The following is a 20,810-nucleotide window of genomic DNA, read 5'->3' on the forward strand; positions in this document are numbered from 1 at the left end:
TTAATTTTGAAAATTGACTTCCTATGAGTTTACACGTTGAGGGTCATTTTCGAAAAGGACTTCCTAAGTCCGACATGAACATCCAAAGTCAGAAGCACAAAAATGTCCATTTTCGAAAACTGAATTGCTAGATGACCAAAAATATTTTAGGGGAAAATCGCCAAGTTGGATGTCTAGGCCTAAAGGACATCCAAACTTTAGGATGCTTAACTTTATACCCTATTTTCGACCATAGAAACATCCAAGTTGAAAACGTCCTAGACCATTTGGACGTGGGAGTGGCCATCAGAACAGTGCCAACAGAACAGTGGGGCACCTTAGTGGTTCCTAGCCTAGATGCCATTTATAGAATCAGGCCCAAAAAGCATTAATATTCAATGCAGACACATAAACTATTATCAGAGCACATAAACATATTTCAGTAATTTGTATATTTTTGCATAATTTCCTAGAAATTCCAAGTAGGTATATAAAAATATCACAGATAATGTAAAACCAGTTGTTGATTTTCCAAATGAAATTGTACCATTTTTTTTACTAGTGCTTTTAAAAATTATGACAATTCCAAAACTGACAGACCCTAAAGAGGAAAACTTCTATAAAATAGAGAAATTGATACCCTAGTGAATATCAATAGTCATTGCGGCTTACAAAACAAAATGAAACAAGTGATTACAAACAACAGTATAATTAAATAAACCATCAAATTCTATAAAATTATAAATTAAAATCTAAATATCTAATTCCTAAAATTCTATAATCTAAAAATGTTGATGTCACAATTACAGTTCCTCATACGATGCCCCAAATTAAAATAACTAATGATCAATTTATAGAAATATTGAAAGCTTTTTGAAAATAAAATGCCTTCAATAAAGATTTAAATCTTGGGTAAGAAAGTTCTGCATGAATGTGCTGGGGAAGATTATTCCAGTGCAGTGGTGAAATAAAAAAATAAGCAGCAGTACGAGTAGATTCGTAATGAGCTAATTTTGGTGATGGTAAAACTAATCTATTGAAATCAAGAGAGCGCAATGCTCGCAATGGAATGTAAGAGATAGTGATAGAAGCTAAGTACAATGGTTGACCTGTATGTGAAGCTTTAAAAGTAAGACATAGTATTTAAAAAATACAGCTACCGTACTGGGAGCCAATGCAACTGAATTAATAATGGAGTAACATGATCATGAAGTTTGGCTTTGCACAAAAATCTTGCTGCAGAATTTTGCAATGTTTGAAGGCAACGCAAATTAACAAAATTCTAAATATTGAGTTGCAATATATACTTTATAAACTTCATGAAAATCAAACTGATTTACAGCTTTTGAGACTAGGTTCACCTCTTCTCTAGTTGATTGTCTTCCATTGTTTTATCATTTTTATTAGACTAGGAAAATTAAACTCAAATAGGATTTTAGACATCATTCTCTCGCATCCAGAAATACCGAGGGTTGATTCATAAGTCTTGGAAACTTTTTTTTTTCCCTGAAAATGCACCAACACTGGAAATCTAATGAAAGTATGTGACATGTACTTCGTAATGTTGCACCAAATAAGAGATGAGTACAGGAGTCTCTGGTAAGGAAGAAGCAAAAACCATGACATTTGAAATCATTGTTTTATTATAGCTTACAATGTACAACATGAAAACCAAAGTACAAGTACAAACTGTCTAACTGTTAACATTCTTCAAAGTAGTCTCCCAGGTTGCCCACAGTTCATTGTTGATGCAGGAATACCTGTATGCCGGGCTAATTCTCTCACAGTCAAGCACCTGCCTTCAGTTAGGCACTATTCAATCGCAGCTGGTCGGCAGTTGACACTCTTCCTCATTTGAAGGCCTCTACCCATATCATCACTGTTTGATATGGCAGAGCATGATCATCCAATGCTTCTCGTAGGTCTGCATTACATTCCTGTGCATTTTCTTTTGCCATGGAGAATTGCTATCTTGACATTACTTCCATTACACACAGCTGTCACCAAAAGATTGAAACTGGGAGCATGATCAATTCCAGACCGCTGAACTCATCTCTCATCTGGTGGCAACATTAAGAAATACATGTCACACACTTTCAAACATATACTGTATAGTATATTAGATTTCCAGTGTTGGTGCATTTTTGAGAGAAACAAATACAGTACTCCCCCCAAATTTACAGGGCTTCCGTTCCAGGAACATCCGCAAATTTTGAAAAACCACAAATGCGGTTTTGTGCCTGTCAAAAGGCAGGAGAGGGCAGCTGGGGTGCCAGCGAGTGCAGAAAAGCATTTGCGGTATTCTCCGACCGCCTCTTTCTTTTCTAAAGTCAGGCTACACCAATCTAGAGCTGCTTTGACATGCAGCTTCTGATTGGTGTAGCCTAACTTTAGTACAGGAAGAGGCGGTCAGAGCATACCACAAATTAGTGAGTCCACAAATTCACGGGGTAACACTATAGTTGCCATGGCTAATGAATCAACCCTCATATGTTCACACGTCTGTAAAATAAATTCATATCAGGAAGAACAGGATAGTCCTGTCTTTTTGCTTCATTCCATAATCCGCTTAAGTTAAGTTGGGCTTTCTATATTTTTGTCACATAGCAGAGCTTACAAAATTGAAGAGCTAAAAACAAGAATGCCACAGCTATAATAAATCAATGTTAAAACCCAGTTATTGACCATCAGATCTTATTTGCTGCAATAAATCTTTTTGATTAAGTACCAATAGATTTTACAGCTATTAATAATATTTGAACAAAGCAATTTCTAACTACTTCATAATAGACCAGAGAATTTACATTTATAGACATTAGATAATGTTTTACAAATTCCCAGGATGAATAATTTCTTATTCTGGTCTAAAATCTACAAAGTGCACTTTGTATGAGGAACTGCTGAAAAGTTCTGTCTAACCTAGAAGATAATGATGTAGAGAAGTGAAACTTACAAGTTATTCCACACTTTTCTTGACACTTTTTGTGTCATTTCATATCACTGAAACAAAAAGTGTCAAGAAAAGTATGGAATAACTTGTAAGTTTCCTGGCTCCACATCATTCTCTTCTTGGTTGGGCTGAGAACTTTTTGGCAGCATTTTGTATATGTAGCGCCCCCTAGCTTCAGCACAACATTGTCCCAGTCACATAGAAACAGATGAAGTGTCACAGTAGTCTGTTGGCACAAGTTGCTATCCCCTAGGATAAGGCCCATTTCCGCCAATCCGCTACTGAGGTTTTAAGAACTTCCGGGTGCATATAGTTTCCAGCAAGACACCAGTAAGAAAGAGTCCATCACACTATGTTGCCACTACAATTTAACAATTTTTATTACACACCAACACAATTTGATTTCAAATATTTTTATTGATTTTTCAATAACAAATAGAAAACAAAATCATCAATTAACTGGTGAACAGAGAGGTTCAACAGAACCATCCGGAAAACCAGAAAGTTAACATACAAAGTATCTCAAAGAGAGTCTCAGAGGAAAACCAGAGGGTCCGGGGGAACCTTATATAAACCTGGGGAGGAAATAAAGAGAAAAGAAAAGAGAAAGAGAAGATGAAGATGAACCAAGTTAGAGAGATATTAAAAGAGAGAAGCTAGTATAAAAAGGATACGGGACGGACATCCCACCCCCATATGGGAGAGCGAATAAAGAAAGAGAATAAGGACGGGATCAAAGGAAACAAGGGAAAGACAATGGTTAAGGAGAAAAATGTTGAATGGGTTCCCATATTCGGGAAATAATCCGATTTCTGTTTGAAAATTCTGCTGCTTTCATCTCATACAAATGGATTATAAGAACAGTGTTCCACCAGAAAACCACATTAAGTAAGTCGGCAGACTTCCAGTTGTGAAGAATCATTTGAATCGTTAAAGCTCTGAAAAGTAAGATATCAAATGAGAACTCAGAGGAAATAGGAAGAATGCGCTGGATAATATGCCATATTTGGGTCCAAAACTCCGTGAGGATAGGGCATGCAAAGATCATATGATGAAGATCCCCCAATTCTGATGCACAGTGCCAGCATAAATTGGAGTCTCTGAGTCCTGCTAGAAACACCTTATTAGGTGTCCAGAAGACTTTGTACACAAGAAAATATAATGATTGGGATAAGCTAGCAGATGCAGTAGGGCGAATGATTTTACTGAAATAATGATCCCATTCCTGATCAGAGCCACTCCAAGTAGTATAGGGTGACCAAACATCGGTAGTTCTCTTAGATCTAGGGTATAGATGAGAGCGAAGTTCTTTGTAGAAGAGCGATGTGGTATGACCAAGTTCCAGACCTATATGTGAGAGTGTCATGAAGACAGTCGTCTGAGTATATGTAAAAATGGAAGGAGAGCATTTCATCAAGCAATGAGAGAGTTGAATCCAATGAAAGCATTCTGGGGGTGGTAGGGCAAACTTGTCCATGATCTAGGCAAAAGATAAAAGCTTCCCATTGTCCACAATATGATTCAATGTCCGAACCCCCCTATCCATCCAGGAGCGCCAGCAAATAAGACGATTATCGATACGAAAGGAGGAGTTGTACCAGAGAGGCGAGAAGGTCGTAAGGCGTCTATCAGAGACAGTGATATGATCAAAATGGTGGATCGCTTGGAGAGTAGCAATGATGGCAGTAGACTTAGATGGTAGTGAAGAGGGAGAGAGGAAAGGCAAACTAGAAAGCGGAATCGGACGTACAATATGCTGTTCAATGCGAAACCAGGCAGCAAGTTCCAGGGACAAAGTAGGATCCTGTGTCCACATTGAACTGTAGCACAGAAGTGATGCTATATGGAAAAAAAAAAAAGTCCGGGAAGCCCATGCCCCCATTTTCTTTAGAGGACTTAAGGGTTTTCAGTGAGATGCGAGGGGTCTTCTTACACCAGAGGTAAACTGATAACTTGCTCTCGATGTTTTTGTAGAACTCCTTTGGGGCTAGTCTAGGAAGCATAGAAAGATAGTAATTAATAATTGGTGTAATAGTCATTTTAATAGCTTCAAGGCATCCCCACCATGACAGGGAAAGAGGAGACCATCTTTTCACCAAAGAATCAATTTTATTAATCATTAAAGCAGACAAGTTAATAGACATCATAGTGTCAGTATCCTGATGGAAAAGGGTACCAAGATATTTCAAAGAAGAGCTAGCCCAGTGGAAGGAGATGGGCCCACAGTCGGCTAAAGAAGTAACATCATTAAGAGGCATGACTTCTGATTTGTCCCAATTTATACAGTAACCCGAACATCGAGAGAATTCAGATACTAATTGAAGAAGTACGGGAATACAGGAGATTGGTTTAGAAAGAAACACAAGCAAGTCGTCAGCATACGCAAGTGTTTTAACTTGAAAGGAGCCCACTGGGATCCCTATTAGAAGAGGATGTTGACGGATGGCCAGTAACAGTGGTTCAAGGGCTAAGTTAAATAAAAGCAGAGACAAGGGGCAGCCCTGTCAAATGCCTCTATGAAGATATATGGGGGCAGAGAATCATTAATTCGCAATCTAGAATAAGGCTTGGTGTATAATAATCTAATCCAACGCACAAAATCTGGACCAAAACCAAACCAACGGAGAGCGGCAAATAAATGATCCCACTTGACCATATCAAAGGCCTTCTCGGCATCTAAGGAAATTGCTTTCAGTGGGTCAGGTGAAGAATGGGCTATATCCAAAATAGCATGAAAAGTGCACGCGTTATCACCTATAAAGCGTGATTTCATAAAACCTACTTGATCAGGATGTATTAGACTGCCCAAAATTTTATCTAGTCGTGAGGCTAAGACTTTGGCTAAAATCTTACAATCAGTATTAAGCAAAGAGATAGGTCGATAATTAGCCACCAGAGTTTCATCTCTCCCTGCTTTAGGTAAAACTATAATATGCGCCTCCACAAATCCACCCTGATCTTCGGGATTAGAAAAAAGATAGTCAAAAAGATGTTTCAGCTGTGGAACAAGATTTTTGGAAAAGGTTTTGTAAAATTCAATCGGAAATCCGTCAGGTCCTGGCGACTTGTGTGAAGATAGAGATTTAATGGCCTCCAGAATCTCGGCCTCTGTGACAAGGGCACCAAGGCTGGAAGCTTGAGAGTGATCCAGAGAGGGGTGAGAAATGTCCTTGAAAAAATCATAACTAGAGCTAGAGGAGGAGGCAGTAGGTGAGGAATATAAGGTCTTGTAAAAGGTAGTAAAGAGCTGAGATATGGAAGCATCATCAGTAACAGAAGTGCTATCCTCTTTCAATAAAGCCGCCCCTCTAGACCGTTGTTTACGATTTGCAAGATAATGAGCTAGAAAACGACCGGCTTTGTTGGCAGAGATATAGGTACCAGTTTTGGAGATCAAAAAGTCTTGTTGGGCCTTATGTCGAGATAGCAAATTGAATTCAACTTTTTTCTTAATTAAGTCCGGGGAGACCTGAGTTAGGTTGTTCATGATCTGTTGGTGTTCCAATAGGGAAATGTCCTTTTCCAATATCTCCATACAGGAAAAGTCGGACTTACGCTTCCACACCGAGAATCTAATCACTTCACCCCTGAGACTCGCTTTGAAAGCTTCCCAAATGGTGGTATAAGAGGGAATAGACGAGGCGTTGTTAGTGAAGAATTCCAAGATAAAGCTACGAATTTTATCTTGAAAAGCAGCATCCGAGAGAATAGAGGCATTAAGCCGCCAGATACGATTAGGACGTGTATGTTGTAATTCCACATGCAAACCGATGGGAGCGTGATCCGAAAGAATAATGGGGTGAATAAGAGAGGTGCGGACTAAAGGAAGAAGAGATTTAGAGATGAGAAAGAAGTCAATTCTAGAATAAGAGCGGTGAGGAGCAGAGTAGAACGTAAAAGAGCGTTCTTCAGGATGAAGCAGTCTCCAAGGGTCACAGAGACCCAGATCCTGAATAATGTGGTGAAGTTCTGACCACATTTTAGAAGGGCGGAACTGAGAAAGAGAATGTCTATCCTTGTTAATATCTAGTGGAAGATTAAAGTCACCTCCGATTATTAAAGGGTTATCGGCTACATTCAGGAGTGTGTCCCTTAAGGAAGACATAAAGGAAGGCAAATCGATATTTGGAGCGTAGATATTGACGATGGAGAAGAACAAATCACAAATCTGAACTGAGGTTGCGATCCATCTGCCTTCCGAATCCGACAGTTGATGTAAGACACGAGCTTGCAGTGCGGTTTTGATGAAGATGGATACTCCTCTCTTTTTATGAAATGCTGGAGAAAATAAATGTGTGGCATATCCTGAAACACGGAATTTGGAGCAGTCTATAGAATTAAGATGAGTCTCCTGCAATAAGAGAATATCATAGTCTTTTGATTTAAGATAATCAATAATTTTTTTATATTTAAGAGGTTGATTGATACAGTTTACGTTCCACGATACAAGTTTAAGGGATGACATGAAAGTAGAGGAAGGAATGAATGTGAAAGAAAGTATGAGAGGGGATGTCCGTCCCGATCGAAATCAAAGTAAGTACAAATAGAATGAAAAGGTCACAAGAGAGAGAGAGAGAGAGAGAGGAATCCTCTCCAGGAAGAGGAAGGGAGGGAAGAAAACACCAGTTTGTCAAACATATAGCAAGAGAGCAGCAATAACTCACACATATCCGGAGATAATGTGATCGTTACAGATACCAGAAATGGTAAGTGCATGTGGTTATATTACCCAAAGCCAATAGGAGGGACATAAACTTAAAACATGTGTATAACAGAGAAGGTATGAAGCATAGTGAAATATACAGGGTGCACAGTCAGATGGTACAAAATGTGAGGTACAAAACATTCAGATGATTATGAGATATCTTTGAGATGAAACATATTGTGAACAATTCAAATACCAACAATGGTAAATGTAACCTGGGTAAGGTGTCCAAGATAAAGTGGGGGAGTATACTTACAAAAACATATGTAGAACAAGAGGAACAAATTCCAGATATGTAAACGGGCAGTACAAAGTATAAAAAATAATACAAGGACATAAGCCTGGGGAGCTCCGAGATCTACACTGGAGCAGAGAGTGTATAAAATCAGGTGGTACAACGTGTACGGTACATAGTTACAGAAGCATGGGGAATCAGTGAAATCTGTCCTGCAGTAGAAAGCTAGCCCAAATAAGACAAGAGTGAAACATGCATAATAGGTAGTAAAGAGCCGTAGCCAAGTCATTAATATACAATATGATAAATGGTCTCATGGAAATAAAGTAGATCAATAGCTAGATATAAAGGGTTATGGTGAGCCTAAGGGGACAAGGAAAAATGAAAAAATTATGAGAAGAGGAGAGCATTGATATAATCATGGAACAAAATAAAATAAAGAGAAAAATATCTAATAGGGTTGTATAAAAAATTTCATGAGGTACCAAGTATAATAAAACAGCGGGGATTCAAGTTAGATTAAATGATACAACTGTAAGACAAGGCATAATAACTAACAGCAAATAAATATCATAAGATAAAATCAAGAATCAAGAGTTCATACTCAATTCATCACAGAGGGAGGGGGTCAGAGAGTGAAATGCCTAATACAGGAGGTAATTGAGAATAAGTAAATTCATCAAGCAGATATAAAGTCAGTGCTGTGCAGATATATCCGGGATAGGAACAAAATTTCAGCAGTAAGATTAGGCAGCATAAGAAAGAAAAAATAAATATCATAGGAGAAAATCTTGATACATTGCCAAATTCATCTGGGAAACATGATAAAGAGAGAAAAGGGTAACCAAGAAGGAGAAGGCGTGTTGGGAGAAATGGTCCTAAAACAATGCATAAATCCAACAAGGAACAGTTCATTATTGTGCAAGCAGTGCAGAATACAATGATATGGTACTTAATATTGCATCAAGGAAGCAATGGTATGGTGAAAATAAGAGAAAAGACATAATAAATAAACCAGAAAATACCAGTAAGACATCATTAGAGAGAGGAAGCTATGGAGAGAAATAGGTAAGAAAAAGAAAAAACAGGAAGGTTGTAAATTCATCAATAGACAGTAAATCAATACAATGCAGAGAAAGTAACGTAAAATTCATAACAGATTTGATATCTCATCTAAGTAAACATGGCAGTATGGTAGAAAGAAAATAAGTGACATGAGAAATAATCTTAATACACTGAAGGATAGATCACAGAGATAGGGGTCAATAAGGGAAAATAAATATTACAAGAAATAAACCTAAGGCTGTAAATACATCAGTCGACTAATCCTAATCCTAATTATTTAGTAGGTGATGAATCGAAAATTAATAACATAGTTAATATTATGATTAGAAATCAAAATAGGAAGGAGGGTCCGTAAAGTGACACAGAATGCAATATTATTAGCAGGAGGGCAATAACCACATGTAGTAATGGCGGGAAGAAATGTAGAGATAGAACTGAACAAAATGCAGCAGCATATGAGAAAGATGGACAGAAGAAAAAGCAAAAATTGAAGCAAGGAAATATTAGGTAGAAGGAATGGGCAATCGCCTCAGAAAGCGGAACAGGAAAAAATCATATGGTAGAAAAGAGGCAACGTATTAAACGGTTGACATTGAATAGAACAAGCGAACATGAAAATAAAGGGACCAGAAAGGAAGTAATATCGGTAAGTGGACAAAAGTAAAAAGTGAGGAAGAAAACACCAAAGAAAATAACATTATTACAAAAGGGCAAATATTCCCAGCAGGAAAGTGAAAATACAAAAAGAGTCAGGTACATTAACGAAACTGAAGAGAAGGAGCGCCAGTGAAACAAGAGGGAGGATAAGCAGAGGTGAGCAGAGAACAAGATGGCGAGGTGGAAAAAGAAAGAAGCATATAGCAAGGCGAGCGATAATATGCTAAAATTCCAGAAGAGAGAATAATATGGCATTAAAAATAAGGAAGTGTGAACATCAAATAGCACCAGAAAAAAGACAATAAAGGGCGAAATACAGTGTCCCCAAAAAGTAAAGGCAGTGCAGGAGTCAGGCTAAGGCAGGAAACCAGTCAGCACGTGAAGGCAGGTCCTGGAAGGGAAGCTTTAAGGAGTCCAGGGCAGAGAGAGTTGTCGCAGACAATCAGCTAAGGATTACCCCATCTTAATCTGGTGAAGCCAGGCACGCAGGAGTTCAGGGTCCGAGTAGTTATCCGTTTTATTCCGGTAAGTAACACGGAATCTCGCTGGGTAGAAGAGGCCGTATTGCGCTCCTAAGTCCTTGAGATCCTGTCTCATGGCAAGGAAGGCCTTTCGTCTCGCCGCAGTAGTGGGAGCTAGGTCGGGCACAATGATGATCTTGCGGCCCTGGTGCAGCATAGACGCTTTTCCCTTCGCGGCGGTCAGGATCTGCAGAGTGTGCTGGAAGCAGAGCACCTTAACAACCAGCGGGCGCGGGTGTTTGTTTCCAGATTGCAGAGTGGAAGGAGAACGGTGAGCGTGCTCTAACTCCAGAGCCGGGGAGAATTCAATATCGAGGAATTTAGGAAGCCATGATGTGAGGAAGGAGTCGCTACCTTCGGCCCCCTCCGGCATGCCAAGAATTCTCAAATTCGATCTACGGCTGCAGTTGGCCATATCTTCGAGGTCCGCAGATAATTTTAAAATGGCTGCTGAGTTAGCACGTACTGCTGGAATATCTTTTTCCACAGTCGCAACACGGTTAGAGAGCAGATCAAAATGTTGTTGAGAGGCAGCCATTTGCGTATGAATCAATTCCAATTCTCCTCGCATGTCCTTTTGATATATCCAGTGGGATTTCATTAGAGATTTTATACTCTGTAGCTCAGCTAGAATCGGGTCATTCTCCTCCTCGAGGACCGTGATGGCGCCAGACTTGTCAGGAGAAGGAGGTGCCGATTTAAGACGTTTATTAGCTGGTAATACATCTGATTTGGTTTTCTTGTTGGCCATAACGCAGTCTATGTTGATAATAGCTTATGGCAGGGCTTCAGGCGAAGGAAAAAGTAAATGAAGCAAGTAGTTTCGGAACGATTGTCTGAAAGGAAAGTAGGAGCAAGCAGCTCACGCAGCCATGTTGTCCGAGTCCAAACCGGAAGTCACACCAACACAATTTCAGGAATGCTCAGGAGAATTTCACTTTCAGAAGAATCTTCAACAAATAAAGTGCATCACAACTGTTTAAAACAGCTAAAAACACTTAGGCCCGGTTTCAGTATAGGGTGCCCGTTCTCAGAAGCCGCCTAAGTGGCTTTTGAGAATCGCACATGGGTGCCCTATATTGAATAGCCCTAAGCCGCCTAACCAAAACTCCAACCACCGCCCATATTACAGGTGTTGGTTAGAGAATAATGTTGCCGCTGAACGGATTGCGGTAAGGGATCTCCCTGCCTCGATCAGTTTAGCAGTCACGGTCTGTTCCTCCACTCGGCGCACAAAGATTACCAGCTTCCCCCTCCCCCCCTGAAAAGAGGTCATGGATTGCTCTTGTGGGATTTTTATTGTGGTCATTTTGTCAAATTGCCACATGTGCACATGCCATCACTCATTTTGCAGGTGGTAAGGAGTCACATGCTAGCCATGCATTACCTAGTTTGTGCAGAGTAAAGTAGCAATGTAATGCACAGGAACGCTCAATGTCATTTCCGGATATTACTCCTAAAAAAAAAAGTTAGCATGAGCACATTTGGTAGTTACTGGAGGACACCTGTGCGCATACCATCATGCACCATTTTAACTTCAGATAGACTTGCTCACTTTTTTTTTTCCACAGCTAAATTCAAATAACTAAAAGAATTTATTACCCTTTGACCATACCATTATTTCCAATAATGTTAGGTATTTCAAAAGGATGAATAATACAGTTATCGGTAATCATGACTGATATCAATACCAATAAGTAATGGCAACCTCTGAGTTCCAGAATTACTGAGAGTAGATTACTAATTAGGTTCCCACTGTAGCTAAATTTTCTTTTTGTCGTCCTTCTCATTTGTGAAGCACATTATTATTATCCTGACCAACCCACACAATAAAACACTAGGAAGAGATGGTTGTTTATGAATGGACTGTGGTCAGGGTATGCTCCATTACACAAATCTGGTACATTGATCAGGGGGACTGTCAAACAGCTTTGGAAGATTCTTTTGTCTTATTTTCCGTTAAGAAAGATGTATCGGTTCAATATGCTATAAAGCATCTGACCATGCATGCAGATTATTCCTTCCTCATTAAAACAAATAGTCTTACATAACAGAGCCAATAGATCAAGACTCTGGAAACCTTTGATAACTCAGTTCTGCTTCCATGGCTGATCATTTGCATTGGAAAATCTATCCCTTATCCTAAATAGGTATACATTTAAACCTAAATTGTTTTCCTCAAAATCCAAATGAATTATGCAACCAATTCAGGGCTTAATTAGTAACATAGAAATAACTGTGTTAAACACCTTCATTCTAATTAAATGGTCTGTTGGAAGAACCCCAATTTCCACCAAAGTAGTGACAACTGAAGCTTGTCACCATTTACACCCCCACCCCACCCCCAACAACCATAACTCAGTTGCGGCAAAAGGAATCACCGTAAATTGATTCCAATAAATTCTGAACTATAGACAAAAAGATATCTAGACCAATATCTGGTAGATGAATACAATCGGGATGATAAAGTCCTAGACAATCCACTGTTATAAAGTCATGTGTCAATACCATACCCTCCAAAGAACCCACAAATTTAGACACCTCTACATTGATGCACCTCCTAAGGTGCTCCACGTTTTTAACATTCCTAGCCTCCTTCCATACCAAATGAGAAATAATTTGGAACCAAGCCACTCTAAAACAAAGAAAAGAACATGACAATAAAATAAAATCATGCTTAATTTGCTTATTTAAATCAATCCCCTTAACCCCATATAAATTATTGCTCCCAAATGCACTAAAATTAAGCCATGAAAAGAAAAATGTTGAGCGTCATATAAAGTTGTCAGTAATTAATCCCAGTGCAGTCCAGAAAGTGCCAGCCACTGAATGTTGATGCCCAATCATGATAAGCAAAGATTGAACCCCAACAGGATTCCGCTGGATGCTTCCCAGCCCAAAATATGAATGTGTGCCCACAAAGCCAAATGCAGTTGTCTATAGGTAAACTATGACACAGAAATTAAGAAAAAAAAAAAGCATTAGTAAGGTAAATCCCTAACATAGTTCAAATGTCTACTGAATACCCAACACCCCAAGTGGTGAATAAATGCACCAATTCAGAAATAAGGCAGGGTCTAAACCCACACAACCCAAGGCTTTCTTTAGCACTGCACCAAACTGAAAACAGGTTAAAGGAGACTCGTCAACATGAATAAATCAATAGAATCCATCCATAGCCAGTAAGTTAGGATAAGAGTGAGCCATAAGTACTTGGCCATAAGTATAAAACCTTACCGTATTTCAGCAAAAGAGCCCTTTACTGTTAGATTCTACATTTCCTGGATAAACTATGCCCATTCTGAACCATTTAATTCCCTCTGACAGCAACCAGCATTACGTTTCAGCAATAAAATAAGGCTAAAGTTATCTAAGTCTACCCACCTAAATCAATCACCCACTTTTAGAATTCAGAATAGAACTAACCACTCTTCTGCCCTGGGCCCTCCCCTATCCCTATTCTCTGCTTAGGATCCTAAATTTAGGTACTCAGCATCAAATCATTTGTAATAAACTAGACATAAGTGTCTAACTCTTGAAGTTAATTACATAGAACTTTTGACTATTGAACTGAATGATGCTCTGGCACATTAAAGTGAAATAGTAACAAGTATTAATAAACCAATCACCACAAAATCAGTCGGTTGGTAGAATACATTTAAACAGAGTGAGAAAACATTGCATAAAATATCTATATTGCAAGACTCTGCATTAGCTTAATAAGCATGCAATCAATGTGTTGAATTTTGATTGAGTGAGATGCCAAAATGTGCACTCAACTAAATTATTTTTAGATCTAGCCTTTTTCTGTTAGAATATTAACTTCCACACACTCTTCATCACAATAATTACTTCTGATTTAATTACTAGATATGAATGAACTGCTAAAAGCTGAAACACCAAGCACAATTGCCACTTATTTGTAAGAGTAAATTTTAGCAACTTTGTAAGTAGAAAAGTTCATAGGCTCATAATTGTAATGGCATTTCTGGTTCTTAAACATAAAAACATGAAGGCAAAGAAAGGCCAAATGGCCCATCCAGCTTGCCCATCCACAGCATCCGCTATCTCCTCCTTTCCCTATGAGATCCCACGTGCCTTTCCCACGCTTTCTTGAACTCAGACTCAGTCTTTGTCTCCACCACCTATATCGGGAGACTATTCCACACATCTGCAACCCTTTCTGTAAAAACATATTTCCTTAGATTACTCCTGAGCCTATCACCTCTTAACTTCATATTATGTTATCTCATTCCAGAGCTTCCTTCCTCTGTCACCTTCTACTCAACCATTTTCTGACCCAGTTCATCACTTTGGGGCACATCCTGAGGGCACTCAGTTTATTTATTAGACGCCTGTGAAGTCCTGGCAGAACCGCTATCAGGACTCTTCAATCTCTCCCTAAGTTCGGGGAGAGTCCCCATAGACTGGAAAACAGCTAACGTCATTCCACTGCACAAAAAGGGTTGCAGGGCAGAGGCTGCAAACTACAGACCGGTGAGTCTCACATCAATAGTATGCAAACTCCTGCAAACACTAATCAAACGTAAATTAGACGCAATCTTGGATGAGGAGAATCTACGGGATCTCAGTCAACACGGATTCACCAAGGGTAGGTCCTGCCAATCCAATCTCATTAGCTTCTTTGACTGGGTAACAAAACAGTTAGACTTGAGAGAATCCGTGGACGTTGTATACTAGACTTCAGCAAAGCTTTCGATAGTGTCCCGCATCGCAGGCTGTTGAACAAGATGAAATCAATGAGGCTGGGAGAAACACTAACTACATGGGTCAATGACTGGCTGAGTGGCAGACTTCAGAGGGTGGTAGTTAACGGTACCCTCTCTAAAACATCGGAGGTGACCAGTGGAGTACCGCAGGGCTCAGTCTTGGGCCCGCTCCTTTTCAACATATTCATAGGTGACCTAACTCAGGGGCTTCAAGGTAAGGTGACGTTATTCGCTGACGACGCCAAATTATGCAATATAGTGAGAGATGGCAATTCACCCAATAGTATGACACAGGACCTACATTTGTTGGAGCTTTGGTCTTCGACCTGGTAGCTGGGCTTCAACGCTAAGAAATGCAAGATCATGCACCTCGGCAGCAGAAATCCGTGCAGAACTTACACCTTGAATGGTGAGACCTTAGCTAGAACTTCAACAGAACGAGACTTGGGAGTGATCATCAGCGCAGACATGAAAACTGCTGATCATGTGGAGAAGGCTTCATCTAAGGCAAGACAGTTGTTAGGTTGCATCCGCAGGAGTCTCGTCAGCCGGAAGCCTGAAGTCATAATGCCATTATACAGAACCATGGTAAGGCCTCATTTGGAATACTGTGTGCAATTCTGGAGGCCACACTACCGAAAAGATGTGCTGAGAGTAGAGTCGGTGCAACGGATGGCCACCAGGATGGTCTCGAGGCTCAAGGATCTATCGTACGAGGAAAGGCTGAAAAATTTGCGGCTGTACTCACTCGAGGAACGTAGGGAGAGAGGAGACATGATCGAGACGTTTAAGTATATTACCTGCCTTATCGAGATGGAAGAAGAGATTCTCTTTCTCAAAGGACCCTGAGCCACAAGAGGGCAACCGCTCAAACTCAGGGGCGGGAAATTTCATGGCGACACCAGGAAATATTTCTTCACCGAGAGAGTGGTTGATCCTTGGAACGAGCTCCCGGTGCAGATGATCGAGGCAAACAGCGTGCAAGAATTTAAGAGCAAATGGGATGCCCATGTGGGATCCCTTAGAGGGTTAAGCCAAGGGAACCTGTCACCAGGAGTGGGATCCCTAGGATAGTAGACTTGGGGGTGGGTCAGTAGAGTGGGCAGACCTAATGGGCTATGGCCCTTATCTGCCGTCATCTTCTATGTTTCTATGTTTCTGTGTTAAACATTGTTAAAGGCTTTGCTAAAATTTTAATACACCACATTTAGCGCACTCCTTTTTCCAATCCTCTGGCCCCCAGTCAAAGAAATTGATCAGATTTGTCTTACAAGACTTGCCTCTAGTGAATCAATGTTGACTTGGGTCCTCTAGTCCAGTTTTTTTCAATCTTTTTACACCTATTGACTGGCAGAAATAAAAAAATTATTCTGTGGACTGGCATCGGTCCGTGGACCAGCAGTTGAAGAACACTGGGCTAAGTCATGGGCCAGACCCTGCCCATCTCTACCCAATCTCCACCCCAGACCCCGCCTCCATAATAGTACTAATTGCACCTTGCACGTCCCGTGCCTCATCTGAAAGCCTTCCCTCTGACGTTGCAACGTCAGAGAGAAGGCTTCCAGTTCAGGCGCAGGATGCCCATAGGAGCCACTGCCCGTGGCTTTGTGCACTGAATCAGTTAGGAAGAGGAAGCTGGCTCGAAGATAACGTCGCATCGATTGCACCTGGACCGGCGGTTGAAGAACACTGTTTTGGGCCTGATGCACGTGCTGGCCCTGTGGACCGGCAGGAAATTTCTGTGGACCGGCACTGGTCCATGGACCAGTGGTTAAAGAACACTGCTCTAGTCAACTGGATTCCAAAAACTGCGCTATTCTCTATTTTAAAAGTGTTTCCATTAATTTACTTACCACAGAAGTAAGACTTACTGGCCTATAATTCCCTACTTCTTCCTTTCCTGTGGAGAGGGACCACATCCACCCTTCTCCAGTCCTTCTGTACCACTTTTGATTCTAAAGAAGCATTGAAAAGTTCAACCAGCAGAGCCACCAGAACTTCCCTAAGTTCCTTCAGTACCCTTGGATGTAAACTATCCGGCCCCATCAATTTGTCCACCTTTAGTTTAGCTAGCTCCTCTCCAACACAATTCTCTGAAAATCAATCCAGGTTTACCTCACCTCCATCCCTATTTGGGTTTGTCTTCTGCAGCTCCGTTCCTAGTGCTTCAGCTGTGAACACAGAACAGAACTATTTGTTAAGCAATTCAGCCTTATCTTTTTCAGCTTCTACATATTTCTCCCTTTCACCTTTGAATCTCACAATGCCACTTTTGCTCTTTTTCCTATCACTAATATAACTCAAAATGTCTTCTCCCCCACATTTTGCTGTCAACTATTTTTTCTTTCATTTGCATCTTTGCTTTCCTGTCTATTCGACCAGACTCTCTTAACTTTTCTCCTGTGTGTGTGTGTGTGTGTGTGTGGGGGGGGGGGTAATGTATCAGAGGTATCATTATGGAAAGAACAACAAATTATCTATCAATGGGGAACGACTGAGCCAATCAGATTGACTAAAGAGGTAGATTGGCATAACCTATGAGACTGCCTATTTGGTGTTTTCTGATTGGGTAGTTTTGGAGATAATGGGTGGAGTTTAAACTTGCCTTTTGAGCAGGAGTGGAGGATTTGAGCCTTCGCTGCTGTTGCTTCATGATAAAACAAAAAGGATTGTCAGGTAACGGAACTGTTAGTTTAGATAAAATGGAAAAGTTATGAACATTAAGGTGGTGAAATGGTATTTATATTGTAGATGTACATGGATTGAAAACTTCACGCGGTTTCAGCTCCTGAGGACGCCTTTGTGGCGAAAGGCAAGATTGTGTTGAGCTGGCTGATTACTATTTTGTCTGAAGTCATCAAAGGCAAATCAAGAGTGTTATGATTTTATAAACACTACAGGAGTTAAGTCTATGGAATAAAAGAAAAACAGTTGAAACTGTCAGTGATTTGGATTTCAGAGACTGGACTGATGTTCCAGGTTTTCTATGCAACAGGGGTATATACCCTGGTTGCAATATGATGTTTTATAATGGAATGTTATATGAGAATTAGTGATATTTGAGAATTAAAGATATATGAGAATGTAAGGAATATATTTATTGTAAAGGAGTGAAAGGAATTAATAAAGTCATTATTTGTAGTAATTTGGCTTCTTCTTTGATGGTATATGTTAATGCATATTCATTAGGGATATCTTGAAAATCCAACTGACTGGGGGTCTCCCAGGACAGGTTTAAGAACCACTGGTATAAGTGACAGCAAATAAATATAACACAATTCCATTTAATCTGTCTAGCAAAGGTGGTTAGGGTTGTACAATTATCCCTCAGGTTTTCATAGTAGTGAAAAAAATAATTTCACTGCTTTTTGAGCTGAAGTTCTCAATACCTGGTTTGCATCTTCTTGACATCTAGGGAATTGTCCTTTTACTGTTTATCTTCAGGGTCCATAAAGTAAAAAGCCAATCCCTGTCTGTTCATGCCCTAGTAGCTCCCCTGTCCAAAATGCCCCATAGCAGTAGTCTCACACTACCACCAGGGGGCAGATATACCAAATCATGGAGAAACCTTTTTGAAAGGGATCAGCAGGTATGGGAGTTGGTTCAAGAAGGAGGGTGCAATCTTTTTGAAAGGGATTGGAGGATGATATATATTTTTATATGCATCAGTTCTTTTAGTTTAAAAGATAATAATTATGAGTTGAGGCCTGATATTTCTGTTTTACTGAAGCAAGAAACACACAATGTTCACAATCACAGAAATGCAGAGCAAATTTGTGATAAATCATGGTAATGAGAAACTATGGGTTAATGAAGGCCTTGATAAATTTTATGTGGTAAAATAGCACTTAAATATGCTGTTTTACTCTGTTTCTTATATTGTTAGCATCCTGGAGCTAGGGAAATTCAAAGTACCAATGCTACCCAAATGTGTCACCTTGATTAATTAATGAAAAGGTGCAAGAGAAATAAAAAATAATAAAGCTATAAAGCAACTCAGTTCCAAGTATAACTGCTATCAGAAAAAGAGATCACATCCCTAACAAATACTAATACAAAATAAAATTTGCCAGAGTGTGACCTGCTGAAAAATCTAAATCAAGAAGAACATGACAGCTGGATGAGAATAACTGAAGCAAAGACATCATGCAGTTATTCTTATTTCCATTTCACATTACATTAAGTTCTATGTTTATCTATTTTTTAAATAAATGTTTGGAAGTTAAGAAGAAAATATATCTGTGTATACAAAGTAGAAGCAGAGTTTAGCCATCTATCTAACTGCATAACAAATTATGGAAAACAGACAGAAAAGCAGGAATTCCTAACCATAGGAGGCAACTTTTGAAAACGATTGGGGGTGCTCAACTCAGAACTCACAACAAATTTCCCCCTCGCCCGGAAAAACAAAAGGAAAACCAAAGGGCTCCTTTTACTACGGTGCGCTAGCGGTTTCAGCGCACGCACAAAATTACCGGGCGCGCTATAGCGCACGCTAGCAAAATTATAACCGCCGGCTTAAAAGGAGGCGGTAGCGGCTAGCGCATGTGGCAGTTTAGCTATTCCGCGCTATTCCGCGCGTTAAGGCCCTAGCGCACCTTTGTAAAAGGAGCCCAAAATGTATCTGGTAGCAAATGGTAGCGATGACCAGCCTGTATCTAAATGTCAAGATCAGGGACAGGGAATGTGGACAAATCAAAGCTAGGATCCAGTCTCTCTTCTGTTTCCCTCCCAGCATGTCAGCTTCACACTCTCTCTCTCTCACTGCATTCAAGTCATTTACTGTATAGCAGTTTTCTCCAGTCTCTCTTTCCCCTCAGCCCATCTGAACCATATTCTATTTCCCTTTTTTTTTCATTTTTTGCCTAATTTCATTTTCCTCCCTCTGTACTTTTTAATTTTTCTCCTCCTGCATAGGCATAATTTGATGCTTTATAATTGGGGGCAGGGAATTGAATTGTTCTTGGCCTGCTCTACTCCCTAAATCTATTTTAATCTGTTCTGTTTCACATTTTCCCTTTCCTCAGCCTTCTGTTTCCCTCTAACCTGGTCTTCTCAGAACTCTTTTCTCAGCTTATTTCCCCTATCATCCCTCCTCTTTTTTGAATCCCACACACTTCCTCTCCCAATCCTCATCTCTGGTTCTCTTTCTTCAGCCCATCCTTTACCCACTACCGCAGCCCATGCCCTCTCCCTCAGCTTACATTCCATTCTGCTCTAGTCTCCCTTTATCAGTCCATATTTCTTCCTTTACCATTTTTTTCTCCCACAACCTATCAGTGCCTGTGTCTACTCTTTCCTTTTCCTGCTTCTCTATCACTTCCTCATACTTTTTCTAGCGTCTCTCTCAGCACTTTTCCCTCTCTCTTTGGTAGACCAAAGACAGGAAGCCTTTCTGACCTACACTGCTGTTCTCCTCTACTTAGGGTTACCAGATTTTCTGTTTGGAAAATCCAGATCCCTAGACCTGCCCTCAGGCCCGCCCAGTTCCACCCATTCCCACCCTGTTATGCCCCATTCCTGCCCCGCCCTCCCACCACTGCCTGCTCTCGTCAGGCAGGAGTGCATCCGCGCATGCGCAGATGCGCTCCTGCCCGACAGTGATTTGTTCCAAGCCTTTCAAAACCCAAAGTGCCAGTTTTGAAAAGACGTCCTAACCCCTGGACATGTCTGGGGAAATCCGGACTTCTGGTAATCCTACCTCTACTCCATGGTATTAGCCCTTTGCTGAGACATTCCTTAGCTAACCAATAAGCTGCAGGGAAATGCAGGACCAGTAGTTTAAAGGAGATCAACTGTCTGTCCTGCTTTCCCCTGCAGCCTATTGGCTGGCTAAGGAGTGTGACTAATAGGCTGCAGGGGGAGGCGGGAGCAGTAGCTGAGGAGACACAGACTTACTTCCTGATTTCCCCTGCAGCTCTGTATCGGGAAGATTTCAGCTCTGGTGTCTGAGCAGCGCTACAAAAAA

The 20,810-nt window shown here is 40.4% G+C and overlaps 1 long non-coding RNA gene across 3 annotated transcripts; it reads right to left on the reverse strand.

Moving 5' to 3' along the window:
* Positions 1-1,679: 1,679 nt before the first annotated feature.
* LOC117359844 lies at positions 1,680-20,590 on the reverse strand. Of its 3 annotated transcripts, none has more exons than XR_004539314.1 (3): positions 20,544-20,590; positions 16,963-17,013; positions 1,680-2,039 (listed from the first exon to the last, which is right to left on the reverse strand). It is a non-coding gene; the product is annotated as an uncharacterized LOC117359844 (long non-coding RNA). The 3 variants fall into 3 exon arrangements; XR_004539315.1 differs by lacking the exon at positions 20,544-20,590 and adding an exon at positions 20,243-20,284; XR_004539313.1 differs by lacking the exon at positions 20,544-20,590 and adding an exon at positions 20,173-20,269.
* Positions 20,591-20,810: the final 220 nt, after the last annotated feature.

Source organism: Geotrypetes seraphini, chromosome 4 (assembly GCF_902459505.1).
Source record: "Geotrypetes seraphini chromosome 4, aGeoSer1.1, whole genome shotgun sequence".
Lineage (NCBI taxonomy): Eukaryota > Metazoa > Chordata > Amphibia > Gymnophiona > Dermophiidae > Geotrypetes > Geotrypetes seraphini.